Below are 15124 nucleotides of genomic sequence, written 5' to 3'. Positions count from 1 at the left end.
TTTATGAACTCATATAGTCTGAAAGGATTCACAAAGGCTGACCTCTCTCTAGTGGTAGGAGTCAAGGGCACCTGCCAGTAGCCCTTGGTCAGATCAATAGTGGTCAGATACTTAGCACCACCCAGCTGCTCTAAGGCTTCATCTGTCCAGGGCATAAAGTAAGCATCTGACTCTGTGTGATATTTAGTTTTCTGTAGCCCACGCAGAACCTAGGGCTGCCATCTTTCTTTGGTACTAGCACCACTGGGGAGGCCCAGGGACTGCTGAACTGTTGGAGTACCCACAGTTTCAACATTTCCTGAATCTCCTCCCTCAGAATCTGTCTGACTTGCTTAGGCACCCTGTAAAGGTCCTGCTTGATAAGCCTTTGAGGTCCCATATCCATGTGGTGTTGCACTAGGTGGATGCACACTGGTTTCCCAGTGAACATGCCCCCAAACTCCTGTAACACTGCTCAGATTTTTCAAACCTGAGTAGGGGATATCCACTGGGACATTGCTACTCCTTCCGCTGAGGTGTCAGTCCAAGCCTCACTGAGGAGATCAGTCAACAAATCTCCCCTCAGATTCTTGTCATCCACTGCAAATACTCAGCACCAGGGCCTCCCTATCATTGTAATGCTTCAGCATGTTAACATAGTACAATTTATGACCCTGCTTCCTGGCTAGCAGGTTTATCATGCTGTTAAAATCACAGACCTTCCTTAGCACTTCAAAGGGTCCCTCCCATGTTACCTGCATCTTATTGTGTCTGACAGGAATGAGAAACATAACCTGCTGTACCACAGCATACTCTTGGGCTTGAGCATACCTGTCATGCCAGACCTTGTTCTGGTGTTGGGCTCCTGCAAGGTTCTCCTGGACCAAGCCCATGAGTTCTCTAAACCTTGTCCTGAGATTTAGGACATATGCCACAACAGTCTCCTTCTGGGATTCACACACATCCTCCCACACATCATGAATCAAATCTAAAGGCCCCCTCATCCTACGCACATACAGCAACTCAAAGGGTGAAAAACCTGTGGATTCCTGTGGTCCTTCTCTTTATGCAAACAACAGATGGGGCAAATATTTGTCCCACTCTCTCTTAAACTGGTCTGCAAATGCTGTAGCATGTTCTTTAGTGTAGAGTTTAACCTCTCCACAAGACCATTACTCTGGGGTGGTCTTTGGGTGCTTCACCTACAGCACTCCCACAGACAAGCCAGCAGATCTGACATGAAATTGGCACCTCTGTCATTCATTATCTCTCTTGGGAAATCTACCCTGCAAAAATCTCTAACAAAGCATTTGCCACCTTCTCTGCTTAAATGGAGGAACACCCACCTGCCTCAGGGTTATCTAGTACTAAATCTACTACACTAGGATATATTTCTTTCCTGTGGAACTTGGGATATTCAGAGCCCCCCACAATATCCATACCTACCTCCTGAATGGCTCCTGAATCACAGGCAAAAGCATCAAAGGAGCCTTGACCTTGTCTCCTGCCCTGCCCTACTTTTGACACTGCTCACCCCTGCTGCTGTGCCCTGTTCCATCCTTGTCCTCCCAAGTAAAAAGCTCTAATAATAATACCTCTTGGTATGCTATGCCTATATATATGTCCTGCAAATGTCTTGGACCATGGTGGTTAGTGCCAGACAGTAGACTCTAGGCAATACCAACCCTCATATTGCTGTACCCCTCAGCCTCTCACTCAGGTCAGGTTCCTATACAGTATATAGACCCCTTCCTTTCAGAAAACCCTTTTCTTTTCCTTGAGTGGCTCATAACTACCTAACTCTACTTAGCTTAGCTTAGGTCGAGGTCTGTCTTGTGACCCTTCCTATCTCAACACTATCTTTGTGTCCCTCCCCTCCTCCAGCAGTCCCTCACTGTCAGTATGTACTCTGACAGCCACTGTCAGTCAGCCTCATCTCTTCCATTCAGTACCTACCAGCAATCAACCTTCACACAGTCGAACAGCAGCTACTCTACTCCCTGCTCCTACACACTGCAACCCCTTCTCCCTGGTTGTCTCCCTGAAATAGCCCCTTGCCCAGTTCCAGTGTGTGGGTCTGGTGCTTGTCTGCCTCCCCCTGCACTGCCATATGTGCAATATGCCTCTGCTGCTGCTGACTGCATGTAACACACAAGGTACTGCATTAAAAAATCAAAATCTCAAGACACACTCAGAAATATCACTCAAAATCCTCACCTTGCTTGCTTTCTTTTCCAACCTCCTTGTCAAAGTGAACCTTGGCCAAAGGGATTTGGAATGGGGTCTCTCCTAAAGCTCTGACTGGAGTGGACTGCTCAAGCAAATACTGCTCCTCTTTAACCAGTGCAGACTTCACAATAGTTATGCCAGAAGCTGTCTCTCTCTTAGCAGTGGCCTGTTTTATATCTACTAAGATAGGATATAACCTCTGGTGGCAATTTGGTACCCCTGTTGTCTCCAGACAACTTACCACTGGCATACTGTTATTCCAATTTGCTGGCTCTCCACCTTTTGTTCCTCACCTTGCCTCATGGACATGTATATGATACATGGCCCCATTGGTTACATTTAAAACATTTAACCCTTGAGAACTTGTGGTTTCCCCTGTTACTGGTGGACTCTGTTGGGATGGTTTAGGCTGTTCACCTTGGGTTCCCTTATATCCACGTGCAGCACTGGGTATCCTATTCTTGTGCAGTGATACCTTGCTTGATAAGTACAAATCCCTTTTTTCCCCAGCTCATCTGCAGAGTTACACATCAGGTCTGTCAACCAAATTCTCATGTCCTCAGGCAAGGTGCTTAGGGCTTGTTCCCTCACCAAAAGGTTTGCCAGCCCTTCAGAAGTGGTGATCCGACACCCCCTAACCCACCTATGCAAATAAGTGCTTAACTCAGCAATATACCTACATAAACTTTCATCAGCCAAGCGTCTATGCTCACAAAACTTTTTTTCTGTAAGCTTCAGATGTTAACATAAAACATTCTAGTAAAAATTGTTTTACTCTATCATAGTTTCAACAATGAATATCAGACAATTTAGAAACAGCAGTCACAGCTTTACCCTGGAGGAGTAAGGGGGTCAGGAACTGTACCCAGAGTCTTGGTCAACATTATACTGTTTACATACTTTTTCAAATATATGAATAAAACTATCAAAATTATCACCCTATATAAACTGTGGAAGAAATTTACTGACCCTTATTGCTTCTGGGGTTTGGTTATTCTCTTCCCCATTACCTCCATGTTCCTGTCAAAGAGTCAGCCTCTCTCTCTCATGTTGAGGCAGCTTCTCATTTTCTTCAGCCTCCAAATGTTGTAGTCTCTCCACTGATTCTAATTCCAAAATGCTTGGCCTCCAGTTCAAGTCTCTTTAATTCCAGATGAATTTTTAAGTCCTCCGAGGAAAAGGTAAATTATCCTGTTTCTGAGGGCTGAAAATTCCCATCACCAGACTGGTTATCCTCCTGGTTGCTGGTCTGAGCTTTGACTAAGGCTGAAGTAATTTCCTCCTTAGTCAGGTTGGCATGCACCAATCCTTTGGCTTCACACACCTTGACCAACTGGTTCTTTGTCAGTTTGCCATAATCCTCTGCTGACATCTTTGCCTGTTTTTCCTGACAAAAATAAAATAACAAAAAATAAATAAATAAAACTGTTGTGAAAATGAAACTTTATATGTTTACCTTATGGCTGCAGAGAATACACACACCTTTAGTGACAACTGCCTACAGGCTATAGAAGTTTGATTAATATCCACACCACTGCTCACCAATACATGACGTTATCTGCTCTAGGCCAGTAATCAAGGAGCCTGAATCCTCACCACTGACACCGGTGAGGGATGTTCACTTAGAACAAAAACAGATACACACAGTATTTTCAGACAGCTCTCTGCATCAAACACAATTTCCCTTAAGAGCATACAGGGAACACTCTCAGTCCTGGGGCTGGGTTTCCCTCTCTCTCTCTCTCCAGGCCCCCAATAAGACTCCCCACTGGCACAACTGTAGAGTTGAGTCCTCAGCTAAGTGTCCAAGCCAAGTCCTCCACCACTCTCTCTGTGAAACCAGTGCTCTATGTCCTGTTCCAACTAGATGACACACACACTGTCTGAGATTTGATTTTCACACACACACCTGGGAAAGGCTGGCACAGATTTACTATCTATGCCCCTCTACCTAGCCTATAAGGTAGTTACTGTCATCAGACACTCCAAAGCCATCTACTCTAAGGCTCTTACAAGAGTACCCAGTTATACTGAGTGAAATATAATATTAATACAAATGGTAATGTTGAGCAAACAGCAAGGCTTCCAGGAATAGCCACAGTGTCACCAAATAAATATAAGTACTCTCAAAGGTTAAAATATTCTCTAAAAGATCAGCCACAATGAAAAGCTTAAATATATTTAATAATAAATAAAAAAAGAATGTGAGCATACCAAATATCTATTTACAATAAATACCAGAGTTTCAATCATAGGAAATATTAAAATAACACAGATGAATAGATTCACACAGATAAAGAAAAAAGTTACTTAACTAATCTCACTATATTTTTCTGACTGATCTAAAGAATTACTATTCCCTGGTTACTTACTAAAGCAAGGTCAAATGAAGAGGGTGAGATGTCTTCCTTCTTGGTCAGGTTTCAGAAACAGACTGCAATGAGACTTCTGTCTCATCTAATATTAAAACTTAATTTCAATCTGGATTACAGAATGATATCACATACATCTAGACATCTGACTTCTGATCCTATACTACCCCCATTACTAGAAAATGAACCAGAATCTCACACATATGTGTTACCATACTCACAGATAAAGCTTTCCTAAGATGTGCTATAGCATCTGGAAGACATAAAACCATGTCAACACTTCCACCCTTCCGGGATAGCAGTTAGTTCACAGCTAAGGACAATGCAACAAGGATTCCTAGCCTTTATATTCACAGATATTTTGTCTGTGGTTGCAATCAGAACTGTCAGATACAATCTTTATGGCCTAAACCAGGTAATTTAATTTCAAACTATTTTTCAAAGTTAGCTGTACTGAGATTACCCTCTTATCTTCCAGTATCCCATGTTACAACAATATTAATTTCAACTGCTACAATACAGTCTGACATACAGATGCATTTTTCTTTCTGTCCAGCAGGACCCACTATTACACATTTGTTAACACAAGCAACTTTGCAAATACATTTTCAACACAAGCATCTGCATAAATCAGTTTGATATACAAATGACATATAATTATTTACAAAACTCCAACTAGCTATGCTGGCATATGTTACACATCCACTGCCCTACTTCACTGACATGGCTGGTAATACCTCACATCATCACAGTGAGTAATGTGCTGGTGTATCAGTCTATGACTGGTGCTATGAGGAGCCCAGCTTAGGGCCCAATGAGCCAGGTCATTCCATGAAGATGAGGTGCAGAACAAAGATAGTTTTGATTAGTTTGTAGCTGGTCAGGGTGACATACTTGCCAGTACCTTCCTAGCTAAGACTTGTGTGGGAGCCTAAAATTAGAAAGATACTATGTGTAAAAATATCTCCAACTATTGAGAGATGTAACAAAGTGTCAGTATTTATCAGAGGTTCCCTGGATGAGTTAAAAAGAAAGGGAGAAATAAGACATCACTATCTGACACACACATTTAAAAATGTTCTTCATGAAGACACTATTCATTTTCACTAAGAGTACAAACTTTGAATACTGTATGAAATTCCCAGTGCATTCTAGGAGAATATTTGAGCTGCAGTGGTGGTGCTGCGGTAGCGTTGTCGCCTCACAGTAAGACATTGTCCTGTTCGATTCTCAGCTAAAGCATCTTCTGTGTGGAGACATGCGTGAATGGGCGTACCTTCATTGAAGGTTGTGCGTCAGGGTTGGCAACTTGGCACGTAAAAATATACTGCCAATCATTAGTGGACCGGAGTTCCACTGTTGCAACCCCTAGCCAGGAAAAGCCGAAAGATACAACAACAACAACAACATTCTAGGAGAATATTTAATTCACATGCTAGAAGGCCTTTTCTACATTCAGAGCCATCTAGATCTCTTATATATAGATCAAGGGATCAAGGACGCACATGACACTGGCTTGATCCCAATTCAAATGACATCTTCACACTTGCTTTAAATAATATATAAAGACTTTTTTCCCAGAATTTTGACTTCTAGACTAAAAAAAGGAGTTGGAGTAAGGAGGGTTTTCTTTGGAAACTAATTTATACTTCTTGAGGCTTTGCATGGTCTTAGGGAGCAGATCACTCGTTTTACTTTTTCAGTTGTGAGCAGGACACAACTGATTTGCATCCATATCATTCAGTCTAGACTGAGCTATTTGATATGAAGATGAATCTCTCCTTTTAAAGGTAGTATCATTATAGGTGAGCACAGCTGCTCATAAAAGAACACAAATTCCAGAGCAAGAGCCCTAAGATGGAACACTTGCTTCCAGTACCTTATTAAATTAAATAAGCTCCTGGTTACCTTACTTCTTTCCGATTCAGAAAGTGGATTTATTAGTGAAGGTCTAACATTCTCCCTTACTAGATTACTCTGTGAGTGAACTGATTTGTTCCCACATTATGAATTTGCTACCAGATTATAATGCTTGCAGACATCTTATAAGGTTTTCTCAAACATGGAATTCCTTTGAAGCTGGGCCTCCTTTTGGTTCAAATGTGGATGGATCTCTGGGGAGAGAACTGCATTCTAGTCACCCTGTAAAATGGCGAAAAATTCCTTAGTCCAGAAATCCCATAAGCCAGAAAATGAAACTGGCTGTGAGCTGATTTGGACTGTAATATAAACCCAAGACCATGCTGATTGCAATGCACTTAAGTAACTCCTTCACCAGAAATCTATCCTACTCCTTCTGCTGATGTAGTGTCAAGATCCCAGCTACAGCAACTTCCTATCAAAATAGCAACCCTGCAGCTGTGCGGCAGGCCTGTATTCAGACAGAAGTACATCTATTGGAATGTTCCCTCCAATAAATTCAGTACTTATTTTCAAAAGGCTTATATGCTTCCTGTACTAAACAAATATGGAGTTTTAATTCCTTCATTTAACCCCTCTGAGAGCCCATTTACATTTATTTACATTTATTGCCAACACCTTTATTTGTGCATAGTGTGTCTCCATAATTGTGCTATGTGGCTAGTGCAGCTGAAACACTAAAATTAGCAAAGACAGTAAAAAGGTTGGCAAGGACAAGAAAAGTTTACACCCACTTCTCCTTACCACCTACAAGTTCTTCCACATCACCTTCCACTGCAAGCAGTAACAAACCAGATCTCTAAAAATGGTCAGAATTCTAATGTCAAAGATTTAAATGCATGCCTCCTTCAAGAGCTACTAGTTTCAATAGATCAGGTTGGAATGGCAGAAAAGAGTACTAAAGACCTCATGATGAGTGAAATGGGCCACATGGTCAGCGAAAAAAGTTAACTGCCAAGCAACTGGCCTAGCTGGGAAAGTACAATCACAGCTATGTCTTCCCACTCCAGATGTCAAGAATAGCTAGAGAAATACTTGCTCGGATTTCACATGAACAGATAAGAAGATATGGATACAGAAATACATCCTTTGTATAACAACACAATACTTTGTGAGGACTAAAACAGAGGGTGGAGTGCAGATGCACAGCACATTAGGCAAAAGAGTAGCAAGATGTACAAGTTGCACCTTCAAGACCGGTTATCTTCTTATATTATTATGATCATTATCATCAAGACTAGTCAGAACAGTTATTGAAGAGAATGCTACCTTTGGGATGTATCTTAATAGACATATCAAACAATTAGAAAGACACCAAAAGTTCCTAAATAAGGAGATCACAGGCCTAAAGTTCTTGAGCTCCCAAGGGAGACTGGAAGTTATATCCTTTTACAGACTTTTCAGGGAAGATGTCTGTCTCGATTACGGTGCCATTAGAAACTTGGTTGTCTTAGAAGTCCAGTATCTCCACCTTTACTAGACCTAGGGGCTTACAGCTTCACCAAAAGATAACTAAAACATGGTGGAGAGACAAGTTTCTAACCCAGCATCTCCCAAGTCTCTGGAATACACTTTCCCTGCGTGTTAAACAGTGTGACCCACTATCTTCCGTTAAACAGAACCCAGATGGCTGGATTGGTATCCATAAATTTACTCCAGGATTGCATGGTTGTTGATAAGACCTAGTGGCCGTGAAATATCGATGAATATAAGTGCTTGCTTATAAACTGACAGAAATCATGTACACCCACTGTTTCCACTTAGCAACACATTCCCAATGAGACTTCCCACTCACATCTGTTGTGTGACTGTCCATGGTGTATTCATTCATTTTTTGGTACTTGTTTAAATAAACTAAGGTTGTAGGTGTGACAAACAAGGTACAAATAGTACCTTATAGCTTATGAAACAATGTACATTTATAAAGTTAGCAGCTTGCCAGTAACAGATTAATTTCTCTGCAACATTTGAGACTAGAGCTGCAAGCTAAGTGAAAGGCTGTGCAGAAACAGAAGCAGGATGTATACCTCACTCAGTAATGGGGACAAGTTACTTTTTATTACACTTAATCCAACACCAAGAATGCCACAGTTATAGAACACATAATTACAGTTTACTTTTGTTTCCTGGCATTTGATTTACCAGTGAGTGTGGATGCATGACATTTTTGCTGTCTTTCAAATCTTATTCTACTTATGTTTTTGTTTACCTTAGTGACTTCTACATCATAAGGAAATCTCTTTGGCAGTCACCGACTCCAGTTATAACAAGTGCTGGTGACTGATTAGGGGCCTGAAACACTCCCAGCATAACTGGTTTCACTTTTAGGTTCTGAGTCAACATACAAGTATCTAGATCACACCTAAATTAATGCTTCCATTGTTTTCTCACTACCATCAGGTTGGTCCAGACAGCTAACCAGTCTTGAAGGCTGCTTGCTCACAGCATAAAATAAACAATCAATCAAACAAGGGGAGGGGGGTGTACATGTGTGATAATTCAGATGATACATTATGCACGCTTAGCTGAGGCTGAAGCTAGAAATAAGCATTAGCAGTAACATATTTCAAGAAGAACCTGAATGATCAGAAGGATTTCCACAGATTCTTCCCTGGCCTGACATATTTTGTCCACCTGGAAGGAGTAGTTAACGTTCTGAGGGTGGGTATTGGCAAGCTTCACAAATTCTCATGACTCACTTCCCTTGTAAATTCTGTGATCGTATGATCTGATGGAATGACTGGAAACAGTCAGTATAGCATCAGCTAGAGCTTGTACTATCTGTATAAAGAACCTACAACAGAGTTTCCATGGAAATACATCACTCACTTGCTGTAGCACACAAGATCCATTTAACATGACATATCAGAGCTGAACCACTACTAATGGGCAAAAAGAAAGATAAAGTGCTAGTGATCTAATCAATTTAACATGTGACAGGACTGCAGGGTTTTGTCACAGATTACCAATAGATACATGGTCACCACCTGAGCAGGGCCAGTCATACCCTCACAGTATAGCTAATTGCCTGATTTTATTTATATATTTATTGACATTTGATTATTGGGAAACTCTGACTGGGTAGTAGCCCATTTTCAACAGACGTCCGAGGAGAAAAGCTCCAAAGTATTACAAAAGATTTTAACAATAAGTTTACAATTTTCAAAAATAATACAAAAACAGCTACAGTTTAAACAATTACACTATATTAGACATAATATAAAAACATTGGTTAAAAATAGATACAAGTTATAAGATGATGATTTAATATTTAGAGAAATTTTAGCCCAGTTTATAGAAAAATTAAAGGTAAGTAAGTTAGTATAATAAAAACAGGAATTGCATGTGAAGTGATTGAAAAGCAGGGTTATGGTATATTAAGAGAGAAGTACTGAGAAACCAAAGTTAGGGACTAGAATGAAATCTAAGAAACATCCAAAGACCTATCAGCTACTCACAGTCTCACACTGCACTGCATTGCGCATTATGTATGATCACTATGTATAATCATCCACCCACTACCATCATAACAACCCAAGAGTAATGCCAGCAGTGCAGGGTCATACAGGAACTGGCCTGTGGCCATTGACCAGTGCATGAAACAAGACTTAAATAAATGGACAATGAGCTAACTGTGTGTGACATGTTCAAAACTAAATGAAAGACTGGTATTCTCCAGTTCACTGCATTAGTAGTGTACAAGGCTCCTTACCCTTGTCATATAACAGATTCCCAGTAAGACACAGAAAGTACCCACTTGGAAAAGAACTGAGTGGGACCCCAAATCATTTTACCATGTCCTCTGCATCCTCAAATGACACTTGAGGATAGGGTGAAATAAAGCACCTGTTCATGATCCATAATACAACAATACAAGACAAGAAGACACCTATTTTACAATTTAAGAAAATCACAATTGAAACTCACTGGTGTATATTAATAAAAACAGATTAATTTTATGAAAACATCAAGTAATTCCATAGGTAGAATGTTCTTTGTGTCTCATTACTACTGAAAGAAATCAGAGGTTATTTATTAACATTGTGGGTAAATGGATATTTCACTTGAAACTTAATGCTGAAATCAGGTGGAAGCACATATATCCTTTTGGTCCACTGTTCAGCACTCAGCTGGAACAGAAAGGCTGCAACAAACCTCTGTTTATTATTTTTTTCATAACATGCTGCATTTGATTAGCTTGAGCTGGTATATACTGCTTAGCAATAATTCAAGAAATGCATAATCATAAGATGAGGGAGGAGGAGGAGTAGGCTTGCAGCATAAAGACTTGTATACATGTTCAATAATACATGAGTTTGCTTTGAAGGGACACAAATTTTCCAGCAGCTTCTGAAAACACAGTTGGGATGACACTGTTTCTTACTCTAGCAGTCAAAAAATAATTAAGCTGTTTTGCATAGAACACTCACCAAATATTTGACCTTCAGCTCTAGCTTTTTTTCAGAGTTACATTTTCATTTCATTGTGGGTTACAAGGCCTTTCAGCATGACACCCAACCAGAAGCTCCATTCATGTATGAACACTATTAAATGTTGTTGTTTGAAATCAGACTTTCCAGCTATGTTAGAATTCAGTGTGAGCCTGTAATTAATACCACTCATCTTCATTACAGTTAGAAGCTAATCACTGACTTGCAGTGTATAATATGAAAGGGTTCATCATGCTGAGCTGACAGATGCTGGACATTCAGTGAGCACGATTCCTTTAAACATACCTTGTTCTACAGAAATGATACTGCACGAGAGGGAATGGTTCAAAATGTGCTCTTTGCAGAGGTTTCACTGTTATCCAGAGCTTAGCTTGAGTTATTCACCACTACAGCTTTGTAGTTACATATTACTCTCTTTCAGGCCACCAGAAAAAGAATAAATTTCTTGCTGTGATTCTGTAGCTAGAATATTGTTCTAAGTAAAAAATAGCCTTTATTTTATGACTTTCTGGTTTGCTATATTAATTAAAATATCTTCAGTGCACTGTGAAAATGCTGAATATGTGTTTGCCTAAAAATAACAGCAACTTGTGAGTTGACCTGTGCTCTCATTTTCCATAATACTATTAGCTATCAGGTTGTGAATTTCTGCCTGACCACTATAGCACACCATGAGGTAAGGAATGAGGACAGGGCAGAAACATTATTACCTGATAGCATTGTTTTCTTGGGCAGTTATAATTAAACCATTGTCATCAGAGAGTACCGGAGATACTTATTAATGTACTCACTGCATATGTGGATACTGCAAGCCTTCCATGCTTCAGTTGTTTTTTTTTTTCCTTTTTTACTGTTCACCTGACCTACCCAATGGTGCCTTTACTTACACCCAACTGGCCCAGGTTCTCCATCTAAGGGACTAGTACTGGTCCATGGGATGAGCTCATCAATTCCTCTTCTATCCTGAATCACATTAGGCCCTGGCTCCGGCAGGGGGAAAAAGTCCTATTACTCATTCATCCTCTGCATTTGAGCTCCCCAGCTTCCCCACTGAGGATGAAAGTTGGGCTCATCTCCTCCCTGGGGTAATGGCCCAATGATCCATTCATTCCCTACCTTTCAGCTCTCCAGCTTCCTCATTTACACAGAAGATTGGATGACTGGAAGAAGATTGGACCCATCTACTCCTTGTGGATAAAAGCTTTTCAGACTATTTATTCCCTGGACTGGAACTCAATAGTGAGGTTTGGGTGGTGGAGAGTGGATCAGTCAGAATGTCACCTGGGAATTACACTACAGTTCTTGCAGTTGCTGGTTTCTTGGGGAACTATCTATGTATTCTGTTGCACATGTCATCCCTGGCTATGACAGTGAGAGCATCGCTAGACCCATTGTTGCTAGTGATATATTAGCTCTCCATCAGATCCCATCAGCACAAGTAGCCATTGCCATCTCCCTTCCCCCAGGATGAGTGAGATGGTGGGTGGCTGCTCAAATCCATCATTCCATGCTTGGTTCCTCCACTGCCCATGCAGCAAATCAAACGGGTCTATATTAAATTATCGAACGTAACAAATGTCGAACGGCTGAAATATCGACAGTGCCGTTCATCGCGTTCTGGTTTGTGGGATTGGGGTGCAGTGAAGATCGGGAATTTTGCCCTTTCCTTACTGTAGTGTGATCTTGTAGTCGGTATATATAATTAGCGGGGGGTGTGGTGGATGCAACCGCCTCCCACATCACCAAGTAATTTGAACGGCACTTTCGATATTTCGGCCATTCGACGTTCGTTCCGTTCGATAATTTAATATAGACCCAATCAAACATAGGTCAACATGATCATAGATAGGACTTCATTCTGCCATGCTATGGGGCTGGGCTGACTTTTTAATATTTTATCTGAGTAGAGAAGGCCTGCAACAAATCAATTCTACTGCCCATTAAGAGAAACATAGAAAGTACATATGCTGGAATCACAAAGCAGCTGTTTCATCAAGCCACTAAGCAACATTTTAGCCTCATACAGCCAAAATACAGCTTGGTGCATGCTTGTAGTCATCTTGACATCAGCACCAGTGAGTGGCTGGAGCTCAAATGGATGAGTGTTAAGTGTATTAACCAGCTCCACATTATAAGTATCACAAATAAGTTGTAAGCTTTTAATATATAGGAGAACTTACAGTACCAAAACTGCAGCCAGGGTACAACCAATAATTGCAACATTTCCAGATGTCTGAGCTAATGAGACAGTAACAGGTCTAGATTTTTTCCACGAATAGTCTACATTGTGTTGCAATGGTTAGTAATGTTGCTTCAGAGATCTTGGTTCTGTGGGTGTGTTCCTGGCGGAAGGACTTCATGTAGCCATAATTGTTCAACCTTTTCCTCTCACTTGCAACATTTTCCTCCTTAAAGGCAACATTTGTCTGTTTTGGAATGAAACAATGACGATGATGATGATTGTTTTCATTATTATTATTATTTCTTTCAGAAATTATTGATTTTACCCATATTCATGACACAGACTTGCCTCGTGATTACCCTGTTCAGCCAAACTTGTTGAGAAGCTGGTAGAATCCTTGGTTTGAAAATACCTTAGCAAGTATTGTAAATGGTCTGATCAGTAATGTGGCTTCAGCTATAGTAGGACCACCATGAGTTTGTAAAGATTCTGTAATGTGTAATATGAATAACAGACTGCCAACAGGAGATAGCTTTCTCAGGCAGTGCTTTGCATGCTTTTTCCTACAGCCAGAGATGCTGATGAAATTTGTTAATTTTGGTTCATTGTTTACTAAGTTCTAAATCAATCAATCAACTGTACTGTGATTATAACATGCAAAGTTAGAGTAGTATTACATACCAGATGAGAGGATGTATGCAGCATTAGCAGCTGGCACCTTGGCCTGGACAGAATACCATCCGCGACTTAAATGACAATTTACTCTAGTCATGACAAAACCCTAATGACAAATTAATGAAGGCAATTAAACAAACAATAGACACCACTTGCAGTTGCTTTCTAGTGTTAGCACATTGGCACCCCCAACATATACACACAGACATAAAGAGATAGACACACACACACACACACACACACACACACACACACACACACACACACACACACACACACACACACACACCAATACACAAAATTAGTTTTGATACCAGAAAGAAAAAATGTTGGAGAATCACCAGCATTTGGCTCTCTAGCTTGGAATATGATGGTGCTATCTTGCACATGGTCATGGAATGTTTGGGAGAAAGTCTTAAAATACACGAGACAGTTCTTTCTAGACAAAATGCCCAGGGAAACCATAGTAAATTTCAGAAATATTGTTAAGTGGAAATAAACAAAATTAAATAATTGGTAGAGTTATTCAACACAGAATTTGGGGAATCGAGAGGTCTGGCTGCTTGCAAGCCAGGTCATTGAAGACAGCTAGCCAGAAGCCACAGTCTATGATGTGTAGTCCAGCCAATACAGGTCACAGCTGTAACTGAAAATTGCACAACAGGCATACTGACATCAACTGATGGACATCATACAGTCCTTCCATACATGTAGGAGGTGTGGAGTTACAGCATATCAACAAGGTGGATGGTTGTTAACATAAATGATGTTTGAAGGAAGAGATAATGTGTAGGGATGGAGTATAAAAGCTTTATACTCTAGTTAAAATTAATTATTTTGCTTTGTCCTACTGAACTGTCAGAAGCAATACACTGTCAGAGGTGAATCACAGAACTTGAGAGGAGAGATCAATGTTCATATATGACAATATTTTTGTAACAGTCTTGAGTATTAGGTTATTAGCTAGCAAGATACAAAAACAAGAAATTACAATATAGTATATCCTGAAAATAAAAGTAACAAAGGTTCTCACACTCTTTCTCTCTCTCTCTCTCTCTCTCTCTCACACACACACACACACACACACACACACACACACACATACATCCACGCACGCACGTGCACACACTCACACACACACACACACACACACACACACACACACACACACACACACACACACACACACACACACACACACACACACACACTTCTAAAGAAACATACAGCCAAACAACCTGAAGAGCCCATATGGGTGCATAACTACAGCACACATCTGACTTTAGCAATGGTCTCTTATTTTTGGGTAGGAATGT

The sequence above is a fragment of the Protopterus annectens genome, chromosome 6.part1 (assembly GCF_019279795.1).
Source record: "Protopterus annectens isolate FY-2018-M chromosome 6.part1, PAN1.0, whole genome shotgun sequence".
NCBI lineage: Eukaryota > Metazoa > Chordata > Ceratodontiformes > Protopteridae > Protopterus > Protopterus annectens.
Note: the sequence above shows the minus strand (reverse complement) of the source record.